The 23,344-nt window shown below is 38.5% G+C and overlaps 2 pseudogenes; one reads left to right on the plus strand and one right to left on the minus strand.

The window, feature by feature from the left end:
* Window positions 1–350: 350 nt before the first annotated feature.
* Window positions 351–12,943, minus strand: LOC122324700 (annotated as a pseudogene).
* A 794-nt stretch (window positions 12,944–13,737) lies between these two features.
* On the plus strand, window positions 13,738–15,651 carry LOC122324420 (annotated as a pseudogene).
* Window positions 15,652–23,344: the final 7,693 nt, after the last annotated feature.

The raw sequence follows: 23,344 nt of genomic DNA on the forward strand, positions 1-23,344 counted from the left end.
CTGTTGTGAACGTTTTTTGTATTATTGCATTTTATGCCCAAGAGGACAGAAATCTGTCATACAAATGAAATTTCCTATGGAGTTGCATCCAAATCTGAATATGCATACGTAGCGATCTGATGCACATGCTCTTAATACACACATGCACACACACACACACACACACATATATAAACTCTCACGTACGTCCCGCTTTTTATCATAAACGCACTCTCTTAGCCGCTGCGCGTGTAAATAAACAGTTCCTCGTTACGGAGACTTAATTGTTACGTCAAATAAATAGCAGATTCCGTCGTGTGCAAACATATGCAAAGTAACTCATCCACGGGTCCTCCTTACAGGAAGAGCAGCAGAGCGTCGTTGTCATCACGGTGGGCACGAGTGAACACAAACACGCACAAAAAGCTTCCAGTTTTTCGCGACATCCGATCCAGAGACCGCTAATTGCGTCATGGAACGTTTTTCTCTGGAAGACAAAAAGAAACGCGCAAATGGAAACTTGTGTTAGATCAGAAAGTGAAGTTTTGAAATGCCACTCGAAGGTTAAAATCCTTTAAAAGGGATAGTTCACCAAAATTACACCAAATTTAAATTACTCATGTCGTTCCAAACCTGTAAGTCCATTATTCATCTTCAGAACTCAAAGTAAGATATTTTTGAGGAAATCAGAGAGCTTTCTGACCCTGCAGGGATAGCACCACGATAAACGCACAGAAATGTAGGAAAGACGTGGTTAAATACGTTTAGCGCACATGCTATCTACTAAATGTAAACTACACTTATTATGTTGATTATGTTCTGAGGTCCAAAATGGAGGAAGATGGTAGCTCAGGGAGAAGAAATGCTGAATAAATTACATTATCATTACTTCTTGGACACTTCTCGTAGCTTCGTAAAATTACGTTGAACCACTGATGTCACATGGCCCATGTCTCGCTACAGTTCTGTGTGTTGATCGTGGTAACGTTCTTGCCAGTCTGGTCTCACGGCAATTCGGACCGATTTTACAGAATTACACGATTTTTGATAAATCGGAAGTATTTTCGGAAGTTGCCAATTTATACCTACACCTAGCCCCATTCCTAAACAGACCGGTCATGGAGTTCTGGACAATTCATACAAAAGAATAAGCCAATTTGTAAAATATGTAAAAATTGGTAGAGAGACTGTGTTGTCCGTGCTGTCTATGGAGGGTTTGAGAGCTCTCAGATTCCATCAAAAATATCTTCAAGTGCTCTGATTATGGATTTTTGAAAATGGCCTTTAGTCGTGAGCGCGCAGCTCTAAAGTGAATGAAAACATCCTGAAAAGTTTTAAATCTGAAAATGCACTTTATATAAAAAGTTAGTATCTCTCAAAAGAAAGAGTCGACTCTGAATCATTGAAATTTAGTCTTTTTTTTTTTTTTTTTTAGTAAGAGTCCCAAGCCATTTCATATTGACATCAACATGTTACAAAAGCATAGTGCCCGCCCACTTGTTGATCTTTTCTCCTCCGTACCACTTTTGGTGCAGTAAAATGAGTGGTTTCCCCGGTAACGCTGTACACAAAGCAGCATTGCCTCACAAACACTGCTTTATTCCGGTATTACAGGTAAAATTTAAAATTTAAATGAGACCAATCACAGCAGATAGGTGTCACGAAAAAGAGGGGTTTGAAAAAGTAATCTTTGAACAAAACGTTTAGGAGTCGTTGAGCAAACAAGGTAAACATAAAAGTATATTTTTAGACAGTGAATGTTGCAATGACCTGGCATGCATGTCCAACTGTTATTGGCGACTCAAACCAAATAGTGGCACTTCAAATAGTCTTCTGAAGATGAGTAATTAAATGACAGAATTTTTCATTTTTGGGTGAAGTATCCCTTTAAAATTTTGACTTTCCTTCTGCTGTAGACACGTACCTCTATGCGTGTGTATTTTGGGCGGCCCTGTGTACCCTGTACGTGCTCTGTGGCGATGTAAACTGTCTAGGATGCTTTCGGCCAATCGCCGCACGTCGCTGTGGGTTTTGGGATGTGACCTCACAGCCTCTAGCTGCTGCAGCCCTCCCTCCTCCAGTAACATGCTGCAGTACCGCCCCGCTGCATTCATGTAGGCAGTACAGGAAATAAAATGAACAACACAGAAAGCCTCTGGGCTCAGAAGTGTTGGGTTCATAGCGCTGATCTCACCATTTTTGCTGCAGACGTGCTGCATGGCCCACGCGGCCCACAGCTGGACTCCTGGGGTCTGGAAGCACTCCAGTAAAGGGAAGAAAGGGTTGAACGACCTGGAAAAGACACAGATGTACAATAAACACTTTATTTCTTTATAATACTATAAATCACTTTCTTTCTAGTGCATGAATGACAAAGTCTGCTCAAACCCAATAGGTCTCTCGATGTGACTGAAAACCATGTCAGTTGTTACTGTTAACTAAAACTATTAATGGTTTTTTATGTAAATAAAGCTGAAACAAAACAATGGTGCATATTAAATAAAAAAATAAAAAAAAAAAAATATATATATATATATATATATATATATATATATATATATATATATATATATATATATATATATATATATATATATATATATATATATATATATTTATTTTACATTTTAGATTAAGAAATAAAAACCTGAACATTATAAATTGTTAATAATAATTCAAATACATAATTTAAATATTAACAGCAGTGTTGTTAACTTTATTCCTGCGCCATTCATTAAAACAACAAAAAAAAAGTAATGTTTATTTTGTAATATATTTTTCTATACATATGTTTACCATTAATTTCAAGTCCAAGTTTGAGGGTTTAAGAGTCTTTAGTAATGTAATGGCATTTTAACAATAATAATTACTTTTCAGTGAAGCCCGTTGCTCATGTTGTTGTCATTTCTCACCTGTATGCTACCATCTCACATTCCGGCGTTGGCCACTTCAGAATGGCCGAATGCTGCAACAGATAAATAAAGACGAAGAGATTTTTCTCCGTCCTCAGGTGCAATAATACCCAAACAATTTCTACTCGTCTTTACTCGCGCAGACACGTACCAGTTGCTCCAGCAGCGTGGCCCTAAGTGACAGGTCGAGGGTCCACACCTTCTCGCCCCGTGAGGTGAGGTGGGCCAAGATGCCTGCGGCAAAATAACTGACCTCCACCTCTGGGCTGTGCAGCAGAGAGCGGATGTGATCCAAAAAACTCTGAACCATCAGCTCGCCGTGCAACTCTCCCACCTCAGCGATGTTGTTCTGAACGCAAGGAAACAATCACAGCTAGGCAAGATAGAGAGAGGACAACAGCATCGGCGCAGGGGACCACATCTCCAAAAATACCACTGAATGCGAAATGAAATAGTCTCATTATACTTTCTAACTAAGGGAAACTATTAGCATAATCTCTCAGCAGTGCTTCCTTTGACACGAGAAGGCGTTTTATCAGTGCTGCCCACAGCTTCAGAATCGCTCGCCTCAATTCGGTTTCACCAGAGCACAACACTGCAATATGTATCTCTCTCTCCGCTGCATAACCAGCACAAGATTATTGCTTGTATTCGATACGTTACATATTCTTCTTCTAAAAAAATAAAAAAATGTATGCATGCGCACGCAAAAGTGGTTTGGGCTTTTAAAGAAAAATGCGCAACAAGGCTATATATATGATTAAATCTAAATCTAATATAACAGTAATATTTTGAAATGCTAGCCTATAACTATTTAAAATAACTGCTTGATATTTGAATGTATATTAGTATGGAATGTGTTTCTGATGCAAAGGGATATCAGGAAATCAGTAGTGCTGCCTATTTGTTTTTTATTATATAAAAAAAATATAGATTTTTAAAGTTCTAAGTACAAAGTTCTCAGAATAGCGTCTTTAGGAAAACACCTTTGTCACTTTTGATCAATTTCTGCATCCTTGCTGAATAACCAATTATTTAACCAATTATTATTTAGACACCAGGCATTTTTGATATTTTTACTAGTGGGTGCAGGATGTCAGGACAGCAAAATAAAAGTAAACTGTGACATTATACCCAACGATTCTCATGCAGTGGACTACCAGTAAAACTGATACAAATATGGGACCGCAATAATTTTGACCTGACCATGTTTTGCTTGTTAGTTTTTTTTTTCTTTAATTGCTAATGCAACCTTTTTACTCCACAGACTGAACAAGATTTGGCATTACTTGGTAATTGGTTGACCTCAATTGGTATCATCTTAATTGGTGTACTTAACAGCTGACAGCTATTTAACCTAATCAAGTGTGTATTTGTGCTAAATTAAACCTAATAAGAATAACTTATTTTAACATTTGAATCAGTTTTTGAATCCCACGTTTCTTACCAGTAAACCCAGGACCTTCTGTTGAATGGATGACTCTGATGGAAAGGACTGGAAAAAAAAAAAAGAGAGACATTGAGATGAGAAAGGCAGGTTTTTAACAAACTACTGTCGAGCTCTTCTGAAAATACCATCAAAAGGTTTGAAGTGTTTACCTCGAGTACTTTGATGAAGAGCTCTAGTCCCTGGTTCTCTATGAAGTGTCTGCAGGTGGTAGGAGATTCATCCGTGAGGTTCCACAGAGCGCTGAGAGTGAACTTCAACGTGGCGTCTACGATCCCCTGACACGTTTTCTGACGCACGATGTGCAGGAGTTGCTATAGTGGGAAGAGTGCGAGAAAGATAAGTATCCACTGTTCGTCCCGTTCACGCGTTACAAATTTGAGAACAAAAAAAAAACTAAACTACTTACCTTTACGATAAAAAGCTCAGCCCCTAGTTGTGCGGTTTGTTCAGTGGACAACTGTTAAAAGAAACACAAAGAGCCAAGTTAAACATGGAAAAAAGAAAATACTGTGGAAGTCAATGGCTACCGTTAACCGTTTGGTTACGAAAATTCAAAAATATCTTGTTTAATGGGTTAGCTAACGACAAAATGAAGTTTCTGTCATTTAATTACACACCCTCACGTCGTTCTGAAACCGTAAGACCTACGTTCATCTGAATTTTTTTTTTTTTTGCACAAAGAAAAAAATAAAATAACACTCAACCAATTGACTCGACCGTGAATTGCTTCTTCATTTTGGAGAGTACTTAAGAATGTATTTGACAATGACCATAAGCGAAAGTGTGCATTGGGATGCTCTTTAAAATGGCGGGAGATGTAACTCGGGGGAGGGGAAAGATTGGTTAAGTTAATTGTTATTTTTGTTTTCTTAGTGCAAAAAGTATTTTAGTAGCGTCACAAAACTGAAGTTGAGCTACTGACGTCACGTGGACTGTTTTCACAATGAAATATCTTTAATTTGTGTTCAGAAGATGAACGAAGGTCTTGCGTGTTTGGAGTGACATGAGAGTAACACGAGTTTCAGTTTGGGGGTGAACCAACGAGAAAGGAACTTTTACACACTCGGGTTGTTCCAGACATGCATGATTTAATTTCTTCTAGTTTTGGAAAACTTGAGGGTGGGTAAATCATGACAGAATGCATCATTTCATTGAACAGAGGCCTGCTGTAACGCCACGGTCGTGTTGCATTGCGCACGTAAAGGTCTCTGAGGTGTACATATGAATAATCAGCTCACGCTCTCATTCAAATCTGACAGTAAATCACTTCTGGTACTTTACCAGAAAGAGAAGTTCTAACAATATGAGTAAAGTACTGGTAATTTCCCGGGATTGCTGTGTGAAGGGATATTAATATCCACCTGATCAAATAAAACAAAGTGTTGAGTGCAGATAGGCCCCTATACCATGTTTTTCTTTTGAACATACTGTGATAATTAGCTTTTTGTGGGCAGGTTCATTGCAATTCATTTTCATTTATATTATCATATGAATAAGCGGATACTCAATAACCAATTCGCGACTGCCACTAGGTGGGCATTTTGCAATAAACAATCATCAAGACCTTCATGTAGCATTCAATGACCAAAAAAACCTTATGAGGACATCCCTAATTGATATACACATGTAGATTATATGCTGATAGATTCAAGGTGCCTCCTAACTTGTGTACTTGATCACTATTCTTAGAGGTTTTGTAGTATACATAGTACAAGTAGTGCACTTGAAATACCCGGATGATGCAAAAAAATAAAATAAAAAATGTATAATGTTGGACACACTCAACCGCCACAGCTTTAAATTATGTCGCAAAGGGGAGGGGCTCTCAGACTACCATTATTAATGATTAAATACCCTTATGAAATGTATACACTACACAGCTGAGTATAAGTGCATTGTGCCATTTTCTAAATAAGCCTTTTTGGCTTATGGTTTTTCAATTAATGTGAAGGGAGCTTTATGTTATGAACATTTAAAGTAACTTTTAATTAAAGATGGAAATAAGAAGTTTAACCCATGAGCGCCACAGACAGATCTGTCTGGTTCAGCTGCGTCACGCCGCATTTCACGGTGCGTCACTCAAGAATGTTCTCAATCTTCTGTGGGAGCCTCCCAGCTTACGTTTCCTCTCTGCGTTAAACCCGTTCTCACCTTGGCAGCGAGGATGGAGATGATGGCTACGGCCATCCTCTGCATGTTCTGATCCTCGTGGTTGCACAGCCACTGCATGACCAGCTTGGCAGCTTCGAACCTGAACAAACAAACGTTACTTGATTCGCATGAAGCGGTGCGACGTCCTTTAAATCAATCTTAACGCAGATACTGTCTGTGAGACCAGACCTTTATACGGAGTAACAAATGTGCTACAAACAACACAAGTAGCACCCCATGGAGAGCCACTGATAGTGTAAGCTCTGATGGCCTGGTAACACCTACGATATATTGACCCCAAGGCTAATTAAAATACAGTTGGCTACAGATGATTGCATCTGACTAAAAGATACACAGATCTTTCGCATCTAAAATGTCAGGCTTTAATTATTTTAGAAATATAGTAAACATCCCTGTGATACAAAGCTGATCTCATGACTAAGCAGAAAACGGTAAAATTGTTTCACAATATTACCGTTTTTACTGAATTATTTCTATTTGTTACTGTTTGCATAAAATAAATTCAGCTTTGAGCCAAAAAAAACTTAACCTCTAACATTTGAAGAGTAGTTTTAAAGAGCAACCGATAATTACTAGTCATGCAAAAGATGAAAATTGATTTTCCTTTTCTTTAAAATGACTTTAAAAGGGATGGTTCACCCAAAAATTCAAACGTGATGTTTATCAGCTTACCCCCAGGGCATCGGAGACGTTTCTTAAGTAGAAATGAAATGATTTTTAACTCAGACCGTAGCCGTAATGGAAAACAAATTAAACACTGCTGCTCGTGATGATACATTGATGTCCTGAGGTTTTGCAAGAAACCGAACCGTATTTATAGAAATTTTGTACCTCTGATACACTACAACGTCTGATTGTCCCGTTATACTGAAGAAATAAAGTAAGCTACATCTTGGATGCCCTGGGGCTCAGCAGGTAAACATCAAATGAAGTGTGTTACCTGTTGAAGGGAACCTCCTGCAAGATTCGGTCACTGCATAGAGACAGCAGGCAGTTCTTCTGCAGCTGGAAACACACACACACAAAAAAAAAAAAAACCAGAACAACTTTTAAAGGGGAAATCATAATTGGCAACAGTAAAATATTTTCCTCATTCTTAAAATGCATCATCTTGAGGAACTGAATGATCGTATGTAGCTGTTCTTCCCGAGAGCATTCAACATATTTCAAAGGCTTATTGTGTTGAGACAAGTGAAAGCGACCCGATTACCTAAAATCTTTTACACAGTCTAAATTGAGCCAAACAATATTTGTATTAAAATTCATAGTAGTGAATGATTTTGTTTGCGGTGTAAAAGCAGCACAGTAAATACTGCAGTGATTTTAATGTACTTCCAGTTTATTCTTGGTCATCAGTCAATCTATCAGTTTTTCCTAAATTATGTGTATCTTTAGTCACGTGTGTTTACATTGTGACTGTGCCTCAGATCTCGGTCAACTGAAACGGTTTACAGTCTTCAATAAATTCTTCTCCCCACAAGAACTTGGGTCAATCTTTCCTATTTTAAGTGTTAGAAAATCCAGTCCATTGGCGAGCCACAAACTACTGCCCAGCCAAATACAGTAAAATTCAACTGCAGTAAAAGCAGTGTTGTTTTAGTATTAATTCTATAATATTATAATACAATGTTTTGAATTGGTGTTCACTTGTATATTTTCAGGTTCTTTTAATTTCAATTGAAGTCTTTGTTTTGTAGCTTTATTTACATTTCAGTTTTAGTGATTTCAGCATTCAACTTAAACTTAATTTAACCTTATTTCAAATTTTTTTTATTTTTTATTATGTACCTAACTTATCTGTGTGTGTGTTTGTTCTAACACAAACACACACACACTTTAATTCATTATTTCATTTCACGATAGCACTGGTTTGAAATAAGGTTGATTTATTCCTTGTGCAAACTGTCCATTTTAATAAATGGATTCAGTACTACAACAATTTAAAAAAAAAACAGCCATATAAATCATATAAACTACAAAAAAACATATTTATTATTATTATCATCATCGCTGTCATCTTTATTAAGCAGTAATACTTTCATGCATGGTAAAATAAATTAGTAAATGTTATTCTTCCTTGTGTTCATTTAGTGAAACAAATTTTGCATATAGAGTGCATATAATGTCTTGCTAATGACTTGCCAAATTAAAGCAATAATAATAATATTCAATTTTTATTACACATGAAAAATACATGTAAAAAACACAGTGTAAAATATGCATTAACTTATTATCAGCTGTAATTTTATTTCAGCTGTGCTGACAGTTTTTTCTGATGTCAGTGTTTCAAGTCAACTGGACTACTTTTTTTTTTTTTTTTTTAAATGTGTACGGGCTGAAGCATTTTACCGGGAATTCCCCTCAGAAACGCGCTCGGACTAGTTTTGAGAATCAATTGGGCGGGTTTTGCTGTGAAATGCTGCCAACCCTGGCTGCTGTTTGACTCTTGTTTTTACGTACCTGCTGGTGGTTGGGAAGGTCTTCATGGCTTCGAAGCAGCTGCTGGTGACGTTCCCCAGAAGTCGTCACGGGATTCCAAAGGCCAGATCCTGTTTGGTGAGGTTAAACACACAGGCGCTGGCTGCCAGCTGCACATTCAGTGTGGCCGGATGGTTCTTCATCCCCAACGCTACCAACTGCAGATCGAGAGAGCAGAGACGTGAGCGGCGACATGAAGAGACGCAGTGACCTCTGTATGAGTATGCGTGCACCTTCAGGATGTCGGGTCTCGCTTTCGATGGCATGAGTGAGGCTGAAAAGATGGAAGAGAGCTTCTCTCACAAACCCTTCTCTCTCGCTGTACCTTCTCAACGCCTCACATATCTGAGTCTCATTGGCCTCTCCAGTCACCTGCAAAAAGAGAAGAAAAAAATCTTACAATCACCTACTACATCTAAAAATAGGATGCTTTTTTTTTTTTTTTTTCCAAAAGATCTTGCTGTTGTGTCTGAGCTCCTACCTTTAAGCTGCCCTCTCGGACAGGAAGTCAGAGAATCCGCGTCGGTGGCCAGCAGACCAACGAAGGTCATGCCCGGTCTGGCCTCCACGAAAGCCCTGACCGCTGCATCGGTCACCTGCTTCCGGCCAGATACGTCCAGAGACACCAGCTGGGGGAGGATGCCGGAGGTCTCCAGCAGCTGCCGCGCCACGTCAGACGTGAACTGCTTATCGTCTGAGATATCAAGGTGCTGTAAACCCTCCAGCTGGACAGACGCAAAAATTATATGCATACGGTTACATATCATCGTGCAAAACTTCTCATTTCTTAAGTCAAAAATCTATTGGATGCGATTTACTCTAAAATAGATTCAGCACCTATAAATGACTTGATATTTACAATTGCTTTATTAAAATTCATTGCTTCAACGCTTATTAATATGAATAAAATAATTTAAGAAATTATTTGATTGTTTATTCACTGAATATTAAGACAAATTAGTATTGTAATTTTACAGTTATACTAAAATATATAATATAATATAAATATAATATGCTAATATAATTAATATGCTAATCTATAAACCACAAAATATTAAAACTACATTTTGAAATAAATGTAAAGATTTCTAGTAAAGTAAAGAATTACATTTTTCTAGTTTTTCCTAAATGCCTTTTATTTTTATTTTTATTATTATGGAAAATATTAATATTTTGCAGTTGTATATTTTCAGGTTTCATTTTAAATTAAAATTTCATTATATTAAAATTCATTATTTGTTGAATTTTTTTTTTTATATAAGTGTATGAAAATGTGTAAAAATACAAGAAAAAACGAATAATTGCAATTTTCATTTGACTTGCCTAACATTTTTAGAGACATGAAGTTATATATGCCTTCATTAAAACACATGGGGCGCTGACCTGACTGAGCACAGCCAGCAGCTGAGCGGTGGTCATCTCCAGCCTCTTGAGCTGGTGCATGGTGAGATAGCGCAGCCTGCTCCTCAAGCCCAGCAGCGGGGTCAGGTTCGTCACGGACGTGTTGGAGATATCCAGACTCTCCAAACGGGGCAGCGCGCACACGTCCAGCAGGCCCGAGTCGTAGAAGTCCACGCTGGACACGCTGAGCGCGCGCAGACCCTGCATGGCACTGAAGCAGCGACGGCCGGGCTCCTCCAGAGAAGACATGGTCAGGCCGTTCAGGACCAGCCGCTGCAGGCTCTCCTGCAGAGACTTGTTGGATGACAAACCTCGGCGGATGTCGGCGATGGTGGTGGTCGGGCGTTGACCAGCGCGAGGCGTCCAGCTCCACGAGGCGGTGGTGCGGGCAGAGGGCCCGTGGAAGGCCTCGGCGGAGATCCTCGCGCGGTGCGGATGCAGGCGTGACGCAACCGGAACTGCTGGCAGCTTCGGAAGATTCCCACCGTGCTGTCATTCAACAGGCCTGTGAGGAAAAACGGTTACATTTTCAGGATAGATTCATCTGAGCCCACGTACAGCTTGGTTTCATTTCCAGCTCTGTTCTGTTCCATTCAATAGCCATAAATAGCCCAAAAATAGAACGATATTAAAAGAAATATAACTTTAACGTCATTAAAGGAATTAAAAAACAAGTTTCACACTGTTAACGATACCACTTCTAGCTGTTAAGTTTAGGTTTTGGGTAGAATTAGGGATGTAGAATAAGGTCACTACTTAATTAGTACTAATAATTGACTAACGTTCTAGTAATAAATCGCAAAATAGTGTTCCAAAAAACACGCATATCATCTTTTGTGTTCCACAGGAGAAGGTCATACAAGTTTGGATCGGCACGAAGGAGAGCGTTTAGTCTTTTTATTTTTAGCTCCATCCCTTTTAAATACTAGGCAGAACACACAATCATCGTTCCGTGCGCAGGAATGTCATCCTAGATTTGTGCAGCCTTCCTCGAAACGCAGGACGCCACGTACTCACCCTCAGTGGCCATCTTGCAGAGCAGTTGGTCGGCCAGCTCCTGCGGGAAGACCAGCGGCTCGCGGAAGGAGAGGGAGCCGTCATCACGCATCTCACAGAAGAGCTCCAGCCTGGAGCTCACCAGAGTCATGCACAGATCGGTCAGAGACGGCGGGGAAGCCTCGTCCTACAACAACAACAACTTTTCTTTCATGACAGGAAATTAATCCTTTGATGTATTATATGCTGAGGACAAAACTCTTCTCTAGATCAATTAGACCAGGCGTTTTTTTTTTTTTTTTTTTTTTTTTTGAATGAGTATGTGAAGAAGATTACTGAAAAACTGTAAAATTTAAAAATAAACACATTCTTTAATTCAGTTAAATACAGTGTGTAATTACTCTCATTTTGCAAATGTAGTTTGTGTCTAATAATAAGATAAAATATAGTGGTTATATTTGAGACAGCAAGAGAAATGTCTTTATACGTTGCACATTACTTATTAATAATGTATATTTCACATTTTAAAGTATATTTTATACCCAGAAAATGACTTGAATTGCCACAATAAACACATGCCATGTGCAGGAAATAACATTAATGATTAATAATAATAATAATAATAATAATATTTGAATAATTAAAATATTTAAATAAATAATTTTCATTAAAAAAATTATTATATATTTTTATATTTTTTATATATATATATATATATATATATATATATATATATATATATACGTAACAGTACAATATTACAGCGAGCTGAAAAAGGTTCAGATTTGTATTAAACGCATTATACAGTAAAGCACATATCGGCAGCTACATGGTTTCACTTCTTTATATTAGTCCCTCACAAGATTATCATGTTTTGCAAGCCGTGGGGTCGAAAGTGCAGTGAAAACTCTTAATTTAATCTACAAACTGAGCGCTGGAGAAGGTGCTGGTTTTTGTTGAAAGAACAAAATGGTGTTTCACAGCTTTAAAGGGTCAGGTTAACTACAACCTTGTGATCAGGACACTTATAAAGACCCGCACATCTTACGATCCGTGCCCACCGGCATGTTACTACAAACCTCCGAGCCGAACAAACAGCTTCATTTACAGCAAGGTTACCGTCTGAGGGATGATGTATGAATCACACATTACTACACACATTAGCGTGACTTACCATGGTCTCGAAGAGATGGATCATAACGGCCTCACAGCGAAAGAGACGCTTGTATGCCGCGGATAATGGCAGGTGGGTTGAGGTGTAGATCAAATAGGTACAATCCGATTGAAACGCTCTTAGCTCCTTAGCTCGTCAGCCGTCAAACATCTGTCTTCAAGCATCGGCAGATCCTACTTGACGGTGTTTAAAGGAACACGGGCCGCTATAAATCCACTGTAACCTCTGTTCCTCGTCCGCATTGTTGTTTAGAGGATTTCTTCTACCGGACAGTTCGTACGTGCTCCGATCACTACGAGCTGTCAGGCATTTTGACGGGTTTTTATAACGGGAGGAAACGGCAGCGACGTCTTGACAAGTAAACAAGGTCGTCACACGGGAAGCGGAACCGCATCAGAGGGGGCGGGGTCATGGGCGGGGCTTGCGAAGAAAAAAGTACGACGAGAACAGTTATTACTAATAATGCTGCTTTGTTTACTACGTTTTGGATGCATATTTGTAGGTAAATTGTCCATAAATGCTATTGTAAACTTTATACAATTGTAAAATATTAAGGCTCCGTGCGGAATCGCAAAAATAATAATAATTAAAAAGATTTATTTACATTCCTATGTATTTTCTATAACTCGGTCTCGCAAGATAGAATGCGTTAAGGTTTTATTTTATGCTATTCACATTGTAAATGTAGTATTATTTGGTTGAAATAATTGGGTTTAAGATAATTTGTGATCTTAGGATTTTGCAGAAGTAGATATTTCATTATAAAAGACATTTAATTTTTTTTCATAATTTAATTTAAATGTGTTATTTAGTATACATAGATGCTATTTTATGTTTTATGGAAATCTAAAATATGGTTGTAAACTACACCAAACTATACTAAAAAATTCAGTACTGTTTTATTTTGTTTAATTATATTTTTAACTCCTTTTTAAATGCATGCCAAACAATAAAAAAATCATTTTGTGTATGATGGACAGTTAAAGCGTACTTAATTGTAATAACGAAAAATAATATCAGAAGTATTTATACATATTCTGATCATTTATTTTCCCAGAGCAATATGTACGTAACCCGATCCCCAAAAAAAAGCATTAACATAAATGCATTCACCAAAAAAAAAAAAATTACAAGCGTACTTTTAATATTTTCGCAAGAGAGTAGAGTGGGCGGGGTCTACGGAAGCCCGTTGGTGACTGCGAACGAAACAGGAAGCGATCTCCGGCTTCTGCGCGCGTGTAGAGTGAAAGCACGTCGTTTTGTAACTGTTTGATAATTGTGAATATTTAAAAGGACGTGTTTAAATTCAGCTAAATCTATATGTTGTGTACGTGTTTATTATTCCTTGTCAAAACTAGTTTTAACTAATCGGTGACCAAGGTCAAGAGTTGTGGACTCGAGATCTTCGGCCGCTGTATGCAAGGCTACCTCATGGCCGGCTTGATTAACTTTGAGGACGAACAGGAGGTGAAGCAGTTTTTGGATAACTTAGGAGTGGAGTACAGTTATCAGTGTCACCGGGAGAAGGACCCTGAAGGTCGGTTGAGCGCTGTCCCTCTCTGGCGGGTGCTGAAGCGCCTCGGGATCCCGTTCATCAGTGTTTCCTGTGTTTCCTGTGTCTGTTCAGGCTGTCAGAGGTTGGCGGATTATCTGGAGGGCGTGAAGAAGAACTACGAGTCCGCCGCCCAGGTTCTCAAGAACAACTGCGAGGTCAATGGCCACGGAGAGAGCTGCTATAAGCTCGGCGCCTATCATGTCGCCGGCAAAGGTACCTTACAGTCAGTGAGTTTAGGGTCACGAGGATCTTAAAAGCACGCGGCCTGTTTCCAGTGTCAAGGCTGTATAGTTATGAACGGATAATTGTGTCATTGCTAATATAATTCATATTGAACTGCATGTGGATGGAATGGATTGATTGATTGAACTTAACATTTGTTTGATAAACCTAGGATTTAGTCCAAAATGTAGAAGTATAATAATTATTAGTTTGTGATTTTTAAAAGCAAATCTAAATGACTATTACTTAAATCTACAAATAAATGATTTTTATGTGTTGAGATCCTAGTTACAATTGAATATTAAAAAAAAAGTGTGTGTATATATATATATATATATATATATATATATATATATATATATGTGTGTGTGTGTGTGTGTGTGTGTGTGTGTGTATATGTGTGTAATAAAATAGATATAATTTAATATTATATATAATATATTATTGTATTTTTATGAAATGTAATACACAAAAACTAATTATTTTATACAAATTATTTTATAACAAAGAATAAAATAATAGATATTTTAATCAAAATAATTAAAATTCCAAAATTAAACTAAATATATATTATATCTGAATTTTAGAGTATTTATGTTCCATATATATATATATATATATATATATATATATATATAAATATTTGTAACTGTATTACATGTTGGAAATATATTGAAATTGTAAAGAGTTTTTTTTTTTTGTTATTGCAAAAACAGGTGACATAATAATAAAAACATGACTTTTGAAAATGATGAAATAAACCTGAGTTGTGTTTTTGCCGATAAACTCTTCATATTTTGTATTTCAACAACTGACTGCTTCCTCTGACATCAGGTGGTGTGGACGAAGTGTTTAAAGACCGCATACTCCTGTTTTATGAAGGCATGTAACAGCAAAGGGAAGAAGTCGATGGATGCCTGTCACAACATAGCTCTGCTTGCCCACGACGGCGAGCCTTGGAGGGGGTCGATGCGCGGGCGCGCTCGGCGGTACTACGAGAAGGCCTGCGAGGAGGCTTCGCCCCAGCTGTTTTAACCTGAGCGCCTTTTGATCCAGGGCTTTCCAGGGGTGGAAAAAAACATGCCGCTGGCTCTGAAGTACGCCCTGCGAGCCTGCGAGCTAGGACACGTGTGGGGCTGCGCCAATGCCAGTCGCATGTACAAACTGGGCGACGGGACACATAAGGATGATCGGAAAGCAGAGGAGCTGAAGAACAGGGCCAGTGAACTCCACGGACAGCAAAAAGAACGCCAGCTGAAATTTGGGGAGTGAGAGATCATTGCCAGTTCACGCCCCCCCAACTCACGGCTGATATAAATGCAGAATAAGTTATTTTAATAAACATGTTTTTCTGTGACGCTTTTTTTGTAATAACTGTGGTGATTCATGTGTGAGTGTGGCAGTGTTAATACAAGCTATTTACTGCGCTGTATCTATAAGCGTAGGCTTATTACAGTTTAATTAAATGACTCTGTTCTTTAGTGAATTAGAACAGAATCCTTGCAACTATAGATGTTATTTATCTTCCAGGCGCAGTGTGTAAAGTGACCACTAGGTGGCAGCACACTCAAGTTAAATTCAATCCACACATTTCTTGCTGCTTTACTGTGGTCAAAAGATTGCAATCCGAACATGTATTTAGTAATTAAAACAGACTTCATTCAGTCAGTTTACCTGTTTTTGCTAAATGCAAATTCAACATGGATAGATAGATAGATATATTTTTTCAAATTATAACGCCAGATGGTCTGACGCTGACCTCCATGACCCCAGAGTGAAGAGGTCAGTGGCCGCTGTTAGTGTTGGGAAACTAGTATTTTCAATTCAAATACCGTAACCGAAGGATTTTCATGACGCTTAGTTGTGTTAACTGTTTTTGAACCCACATTCTAGAGCCAGTCTAAACATAAAACCGTCACTGTTAAATGGATATTAAAATATCTTCTCAAAGGATAATAGTCCTTGTGAGTGGTGCTGAAATGAATCTGAAACCAGTAAGCGGTGCAATCTGATTCACAAACAAATGACTCTTTTCAGTGAATCACAATCACGGCAAGACTGGTGTAGAAGTGTAAAACGCCCCTTTAGTAAATTAAGTATAAGTATAGCTCTCAAACAGATGTGATCTTACGAACCCGTTCTTTTTAGTGAATCAACTATTTGTTTTCAGTAAACAGTACACACATTAAAACACAGAGGCAGTAAAATTAGACATGGAAGAAAAGCATACAAATATGCAACAATAACATACACAGATACAAACGTATTGCTATGGAAAGAAAAAAAAACAACACGTTGTAAACAATTCACATCTTAAGTGCATCAACACTTTTCGAGCAAATGACTCTTATGAACCCCCCCATTGAATCAAACTCGTGCAGTGCGAATCACCCGGTTCATGTATCTCAGCGAATCAGAAACATACTGACTTCAGTTTAGTGAAACAAACTTTTAGTGAAAGACTCACTTATTTAGTATTCTCGTCATGTCCGACCCAGCATGAATTTGACTGCTTCGTCACAAGAGATACAATATAGTATAAAAATGACATCTAAATTCCCCAAATATTTCTTCCTTAAAAAGCACTAGAAGAATAACTTATTGCATCGTTGAATTCCATATGATTACCAGAAGCGATGCACACGATGCTCAGGCATTCTTCACCTCCAATGACACTGCAGCAGCAGCAGCAGAAGACCGAAGCCACGCCCTTTTACAGGCTCTCCTCCAATAACACGGCGGCAGCATCAGATTGAGCCAGTAACCCCGCCCACCCGCCAGCTCTCTCTAATAACGTTGCAGCGCAATCGGAGCGAGCCCGTAGCCCCGCCCCCGTCGAATCAACGGACACACACACTCGCGCGCACTCGCCGCTCCTGCTGGAACGTTACAGGCGCTCGGCTGTCGTTGTTTTATATTGTTTATATCAGTTTGCTGGACCGTCGCGTGCGGCACGGGACTAACGGTCGCGGCGTCAGCCCGCGCGCGCAGGAGCACGGATCGCGAGGCGGTGAGTTTGACGCTGTTTAGTCGCTTGTGATGCGCAGTGTGCTGTTATGAGCGGGATGTTAGCTAACAGGCTACAGCAGCAGCACGCCTGTGATGAGATTAATAGCGACCGGCGACGTGCTCCGAACAGACTGAAGAGGCAACTGTGTGTGTGTGTGTGTGTGTGTGTGTGTGTGTGTCATGCGCTGGCTGCGTGCAGTTGGACGACTTTTGCGCGACCGTTGCTCGGTTGGGGTGATAACAAACTAGGGTTTTTTTTGCGGCTGGCTTGTACGTGTGCGTGCATTAATCTGCAGGATTAAGTTTATTCTCGCGGTCGATGCAAGTGGGTGAACGCAGGATAACGGCTGTTTGTCTGGAGGGGGTTTCACGTGCCCCCCACCCCAGTTTGAATCGGGGTGTGTCACACGCACACACACACACGCACGCGAAAACGGGTGCACTTCTAATTTCTATCGAATTTTTTTCTGTCAACATAAAATAATGGCCACATTCACCACCGTAGAAATGGCACTGGCCACTGGGGCCACCTCAAAAAAGATTCCGGCACCGTCTGAAAGAGTTCACCTACTAATGCATTAAGGTTTTACAGTAGACTAACCGTAGTGCACATTGTGTTTGGCTTGTAACCGTTATCACAGGCGGGTTTAATACAATGTACGTTTAAAAACAACCCTTCTTGTTGGTGTTTTTGCACATCTCAAAACAAGCCGATTTTTTAAATAGCTAATCAAAATCAGATCGGTTACTATCGAACATTTCGTGTGTATTTATACCCTGACCTCTATTGTTAACATCCTAGATTTGTTTCGTTTGGATATTAGTCTGGTACATTATGCGACTTTTTCTAAAACAAAACAAACGCTCAACTAATGCCCGGGGAATCCCGCCTGTTGGTATATTACTGTAATATATGTATATATACTTTAAGGGCTAAATCAGTCCCCCCTATTAAGCGTGCTCTCTTTGTTTTAGACGTAGTAATTAACACCCCAAAACCGACTTGTTTACAAACACGCGTGTTTCCGCCTGAAGAGCGCCAAAACCGCATTTATTGTTCGCCTTTCGTGATTAAGCTGACACAACTTGAAGGTTTTTGAAGCTTTGTTTCATTTGAAAAGTAACGAAGATTATTGTAATTATGAGAAATGGGAGGCACACTCCGAATAATGCTTTGTGAAGTTTTGTTAAGGCATCAACAGCCCCCCCCGCCCGTCAATCTGAATGGAGATTGAATTGAGTCATCCATATCGTCCACGCATTAGAAACGCGTTACAGAATAATCATTTATGATGCTTTGCCCAATATGCCAGTTTGCAAGCAGACAGCTCACCGCGTCCTGAGCCTCGGTCAGTGTTTTTATACTGACTGGTCAACAGCACTGAATCCATTCGCAGACTTTCTGCAGTTAAAATACTTTTATTATGTCTGCCTCGGCACTTATTGATCATGTATGGAAATGGGGCAGCCTTTCGGGATCCTTTTGTCTGGAGAGAACACTGTAATGTGATGAAATCGCCCTAAATCAGAGTCTTGATAAAACGGCCTGATACTGTTGATTAAAAGAGGAGATGATTGGCCACTGCGGCGATAACCGGACAGTCAAGTTTTGGAGGATTATGATATGATATGCTCACGGTGTGATGGTTCGTGACTAACTGTGACTCATAATCAAATGTGTCGGAACAGGTCGGTTCGTTATGCATTTTGAACCTTGAATTGTTCTCTCTGAATTACGCTGTTTATGGCTTTTTTATGGTACTTGATGCGTATTGTAAAATATATAATTGACCGATTTTTTTTTTCTCTGTTAAAACACTTATACTGTCAAATCAGCCTATTTCGGCCTATTATGTTTACATGAAAACAGCGTACTAAAAACGGGGGGGCCAGGCCAGGAAAGTTAGTTTTTGTACCCCCTAAAGTGCCATCGGTGTGTGCATGAAAGGTCCAAAAAAATATAAGAAGTTGTTTGGTTATAGTTGAAAACAGTAACATTTGCAAATCATAGTGCAGCTGTATGTTTCCATTAGCGATGCTAGGGATTTTATTTTATTTAAATTTTTTTCACAAACCGGTAAAAGTTTAGTGCAGAGCGGCATCATGGAAGGCAGCAGCATTTATTAGACATTTATTTATTTATTTATTTATTATTTATTACTCAACGAAGGGCATTTTCAACACAGAATTAAAAAAAAAAAGTAAACAACGGCGCGTTCATGAGAGATTTGAGTTTCGACTTCTTGGCTGACCTCTGACTCTACTAAGCTGCATTCGTTCTTAAAGCGAAGTCTTTTAACTTCTCGTTTTCGACTTTTAATGCGTTATCGCCATTCAGTATCGCTCTATCCTTGTTCGTCTGTTCTCTTTTGAGCTTACGTTACGAATGCGGATAATTACTGTTATCATTAACGCTCTTAGCGTGAGCCTGGCGACCTTTTGCCTTGTTGAGCACCAAGTCTGTTGTCACTACAAGAATGCACGCAAAGTAGGCATGATTTGACCATGTGTTTGCATGGAGTCGGCCAAGTATTTGCACACCTGTGTAGAGCATTTCTGGCCGAAAGGAGAAGTATCGATGTCTTTGAGTCGCTCTGTTAATCAGATCACAACTGTATGCGAAGGTTTCATTTTCTTTTGTTAAATTTAGCTTTTGGTTTTATGGGCCTCTGATGCGTATTAGCGGTGTTATTGTATTGTCTGTCGGGATTGTTTATAGTTGAAGCCAGCATCTGGCATTGCTTTAATCCCCATAAACACTTGCTTCGTCACTCTCTTGCTTTCTGTCTTTCTGAGCGCTTCCTGTACAAATAAGAAAGCTTTGTCCTTTTTAAACTGTACTGCAAGGCAGATCCTGGTGTTGCTTCTCCAGCGCAGCTGTTTCTTAGATGGCTGTACAGGCAGGACTCTCTCTCTTTTTGTTGCTCTCTGCCATCCTTTATGTCTTTACTGTGTTTTTAGGGCTATATTATCAATGTGAGAGAGTTTTGTAGGGATGCACAATATAGTACTTTGGTTATCAGCCATGGTTATTAATATTATTATTCATTTATATAAATATGTATTTATTATATTAATATAATTTTTAAAAATCTAAAACAACAACAATCATTATTATTTTGCATTATTTTGAATTAAAAATGTATATATTTCAGCTGTTTATTTATAAATTGCCTTGTCGGTTTTTCATACTTTTGGCATTCCCAAAAGTGACACATTTTATATTTTGTTTTATTTAAATGTTACTTTAAATATTTTATTAATTTTTCAGGAGTAACAACAAAAACGTTAGAGAGACACTGTTGCATAACAAACATACTCTCACAGGTGAGAGCAAATTAATTGGCCAGAAAAAAATAAAATCAAAAATGAAATGGCCAGTGGAAATTGTGGCTGGTTAAATAAAAACCACTTCCCCCGACCAGGCCAGCAGAAAAATCTTTATTGACATGCATCGGCCCAGTTTCCTACGACAATTAAATCTTTAAACCTAGTTAGAAAAATATGTTTTTGGCCAGATCTACTCCTGATTGAACTGTCTTCATCGACGTTTTTTGCGAGACCCATCTGGTCTTGCGCTCTCTTCTTTACAAAAGAAATGCGATTATTCACAGATCGCATTCGTGAAACGGGACCCCCCTGCTCCACGAGGGCCTACCTTTCCTCTTTGTGCGCGCGTGAAGATTGCAGATCTCGTTCCGCTTTGCTTTCCTGCTCAAATGACAGGGGTTTTCTGAAACACAAGCCTCTCAGGATGGGGTGCGCGCGCAACCGCTCGCTCGAACGAGGCCTCACGTTTACATGTTGCCCGTTGGTGATTCCACTGCGTGGATAAATCGCTCTTCTTTGCCTGTGTCTCGTGTTCGGGTGGCACGTAATGGTGCGTGCTGTAGGGAGAACCAGAAAGGATGCGTATATTTTAAGCTACGGGGTCATTTGAAGCCTTTTTCCTAACATCTGTTGCAGGCCGCGTGTTTGCGGGCACGTGCGCCCGTCTTTGTGGCTATTTGTGCTTCTGCGAGGTTAAGCAGGGAGACTCTTTAATTAGTCTAATGATCAGGGTTATGTATCGTTAGGCAGCTGTTTCATTAGCCTGTTATGTCCCAGATTCCCAGTAACTTAAGAATTGGCCGGTGTTTTCACGTTGCTGCAGTAATTACTAAGTTGTGCACGAATGGTTGGCGTTTCCATTTTCATCTGTCAGTAGAATTGGCTTTTACGCGCTGTGCATCACTGCAACTGTGTAATTTAGAGGACCGTTCAGAGACCTGTAGTTACAGCGAGGCTAACAGCGCAGATTATAGGAGTTTCTTCATGAGTGCTTTTTACAGCTGTTTCAAAGGAATCATGGGATATGTTTGCAGTAGCGCTTTTTATGGTATGTTGTAGTTACTCACACTCCACTTTTATGAAAATGTGTATAACAGAACGGACTAAGAGGGATGCTATACCGCCCCCCCCCCAAAAGATATATTTCCCGTTCCATGACATTGTAAAAAAAAAAATAATACTAGGGTTGGAAAATGTAAGCGTAAGATTTCTAAAAAAAAACTGCTTTTAATTGTTTAAAAAAGCATGAAAGGCAATTTAAATTATAGTGTTGATGTAAGTAGATTAACTAACTAAAAAATGTTTTTCTCTAAATAGAAACTTAATACAATGTGTTTTGTATCTCGTTCAGCCTAAAAATAGTAAGAAAGGATTTATTTTTGTTCATACTGTCCAGCCATATTTAGAATAAACAGGTTTTACAGTCTACATTTTATTTTAAAATGGACCTTTTTTCTCATATTTGAAGTTGCAATCTTTTGTAAAGGCTTTTGCTTTAAGTATTAATTATTAATTATGATAATTTTTTTTTAATCATAATGACCTCAAATGTTTAAGTGCTTATATAAATAATTAGCTTTATTTTAAGATGTACATCTCTGTTTAATTATGGAGCGAGTCATATGTTGATTCACTAACCATTGATTCACTTTGTCAAAGATTCGTCAGGGTCATTGAAAACCTGTACATCCTGAAAGATATCCTTTAACAAAAATGATTCATAAAGCCTTACTCCACCCCAAAATGAAAATTGTGATTAATCACTCACCTCCATGTCATTCCAAACTAAGGTTGAAATGATTCCTCTAAGAACTCGATTACTCGATTAAAAAAAAAAAAGCAAATTATTATTCTCTGCACATGGATACGTTTTCTAAGCTAATTTATACTTTGATTTGAATGAAAACAGAGCATCTTTGTGTCGTGGCTGACACAGAATGTTTTTTATACTTTTTTTTAATACTTTTTATATTATATTTTGACAATGTTTTTTATACTTATATTATACTTATATTTATTTTATACTTATACATTATTTGACAGCTCTTACAACAGAAATGTTAAAGAACCAACAGTAATATTCTGTGACGCAAACCATCGTTTTGCTCTTACAATATTTGCACAAAATGAAATGAAATGAAAATGAAAATATTATTTGTGTGTAGTTAAATGGATTACGAAAATGTATTTCTATTTTTCAGATTTTTTTTTAAAGATGTAAAAAAACACACAAAAGAATTCAAATCAAAAGTGAGCATCCCTGATTGAACTTAATAACATAATAATGTCATGTGACAAAATTGTGAAGTGTTTATTGCTGTATACGCCTTATTATCAATCATGAAATTTGTTGCATTGATGCTTGGCATGCATCAATATATTATTGGTCTGATCCGTTGCACAATATGCAGTATTCAGTGCTAATATAGCCATAGACTTGTTTTTTTTTGGTAACAGTCACGACCGCCTGTTGTATAACAGCTGATTTGTGTTTTTTTTTTTTTTTTTTTTTGTAACAACAGAAACTCTGAAACTTGCAGGCTTTCACTCTTGTTCTCGTCTGACGCGCTGCAAGTAGTTTCCAGGGTAACATGAGTGCCAGTCAATGCAGTTGGGCCACAGAGGAAGTGAGAGGTGATGAGGACTGTCAGAAATGTCTTGTCTGT

The sequence above is a fragment of the Puntigrus tetrazona genome, chromosome 20, assembly GCF_018831695.1.
Source record: "Puntigrus tetrazona isolate hp1 chromosome 20, ASM1883169v1, whole genome shotgun sequence".
NCBI lineage: Eukaryota > Metazoa > Chordata > Actinopteri > Cypriniformes > Cyprinidae > Puntigrus > Puntigrus tetrazona.